Source organism: Nannospalax galili, unplaced genomic scaffold (genome assembly GCF_000622305.1).
Source record: "Nannospalax galili isolate Female #2095 unplaced genomic scaffold, S.galili_v1.0 scaffold4239, whole genome shotgun sequence".
Classification (NCBI taxonomy): domain Eukaryota; kingdom Metazoa; phylum Chordata; class Mammalia; order Rodentia; family Spalacidae; genus Nannospalax; species Nannospalax galili.
In genome coordinates, this window is record NW_008342694.1 from 32,697 (window position 1) to 35,094 (window position 2,398).

Consider the following 2,398-nt stretch of genomic DNA (forward strand, 5'->3'; position numbering starts at 1 on the left):
GTAGCGCACCTCCTCATGGACCACACTTTCTATCTCTCCTCTAGGGGCCTGCTTAGCTTTGAGTCTGGTTATAGGTCTAGAGGCAATAATAACTGGGCCCTGAGGGACATCAGCTTCGTCTTGTTGAATGGAATTAACTTCCTCAATGGGATTAGCTGCCTCAGGCAAGGGTGGGGAGGGTGGGTCTGCTGAGAGTGGGGATGTTAATTCATCAGGTGAATCAAATTCCTCAGAGTCTGAGGATTCAAAATCCTCAGCCTACTCAGGGTTCTCCAACACCTTTCCATCCCACATGTCAGGATTCCAATCTTTTCCTACCAATGCCCTCACCTTTACTGCTGACACCCTTCCAGGCTGGGAATTAAATTTTTGTTGTAGGTCAGCCAAATGTATAATACAGGCTCCAGCTTGATTTTCTGCAGCCTTAGCTCTCTGGCTGCTGGAGAGAAGATTCTCTTCTAGGGCACACTTGGAAACATTTAAACTGTTGATTTGAATCTGGAGCATGTCAATTTTATCATTAAGTTCATTGTATATCTTCACCACTTTATCCAGAGATGCTAGATGTAACCAGCCAGCATCACTATATTTCTTATTTTTCCACAAATTGTCAAATGTTTTATGTATAGAGTCACTAAATTTCTTGCTCTTCACAAGAGGTGAGTTAGAAGATTCAAATGTATCTATATCCATAATTGTTTCAAATAGTATATACCATGGATTTTCAGTACTTTCCATGCTATCTGAAGACTCTGACTTAGACAGCCTGCTCCAAATACCAACAGCCCATTAAAGAAATTCATCCTTTCAATTCTTTTTCTCTAGAACCACTCCTGGTACCACAATCCGTCTCAGTCAGTGTCATCTACAGACACAGAACTGGTAGAATGAATATATATTTATAGAGATTTATCTTAGCTCACAGGATAGAGTCCAAGTAGTCCAACAATGGCTACACCACACTGGAGAGGCTGAGAATCTGTAGCTGCTCAGTCCAGGAGGCTGGATGTCTCAGTAGTCCCAATCTGGCGCTGAAGGTCTGACAAGTTCCAAAAGATCAGCTAGTCTTCAGTCTACAGCAGCAAGACGAATTCACCAGCGAGAGAGAAGGCAAGCAGTAAGAAGCCTCACATTCTCCTCTGCCTTGGTCTTTTATACAGGCTGCCATCAGAAGGTAACACCCTCATTTAGGGTGTGTCTTCCAGCTTCAGATGATCCAATTAAGAAGATCTCTTTCATTTCAGTTAATCCCAGATCCAGTCAAGTTGACACCAAGGATTAGCCATCACATTTCCCCAAGTAGTTTCTGCTGATCAAACTCAAGTTTCATGCTTGGTGGAAAGCACCTTACTCTGTTATGAGATTGTCTCTCCAGAGAAGTCCACTCAGACACAGAAAATAGCCAAAAGAATGTCTTTATAGCTGGCCAGTGACTACAATGGGCATTCAGGCCTCAAGTGCATCCCCAAGCTGTTCTTAGGGCAAGCTTTTAGACAAAATAATCATATCCAACACTGAAAAGTTTAATTTCTGAAGTGTAGGGGTGAAAAGCCCCTGTAACAATTTCTATTCTCCAAGAGAATGATTTCTATTCTACAAGAGTAAGCCAAGTGGAAAGTACAGAAGCCATAAATCTTCTGTTAGCAGGAGCAAGCAGGTGCATGCTGATCTGTTCTCAAACCCACACCTTAGTGCAGCTGGGTCAAATTTTTCCATTCCTACATTTGAGTTAAGTGCCTCTATTAGCTGAGGTTTTCCTGTAACATGACATAGCTATGGTCAATCTTTAGGTGCCCTACCACAACTCACTGACCCATCCTACCAGCCTTATCTCTTCTATTTTCTTCCTTCCTTTCTTTCTATTTTATTTTATTTTGTGGTGTTAAAGATTGAATTTCATTACCACTGATCAATATTATCACCTAACTTCATTTTATACACAATTAATTTACAAGAGCAAGGATATGAAGTTTTTTATTTTAAGCCTGTACTGAAATCTCATGGTCATACAGCAAGGAAATGCCATGTGCCATATTCATAAAAAGAATTGAATCCCATTTCCAATTCTGTGGGGTGGACTGCTTGATGAAGACATGAGGAATGTACTGACTTTTCCTTGGCTTCTGTATTTGACTTAGAGAGTTTGTGGAGTTGTTTCCATTCTACAAATTTAATTACACAAGGCTAATGCCAAAGTAGAATCCAATAATAACATTTCAGGTGTTTTTTTAAATTAGGAAACAGATATTTTGTTTTGAAAACACTTTGATGATCTTTGCTTTCTCTTATAAATCGGACAGTTTTCATAAATGAGACATAATTGGTCCACACATGTTTATTCATTTTTCTATTCCTGCTGAGGGTAGATTTGTTTCCAGTTTTGCCTTTTATGAAATAA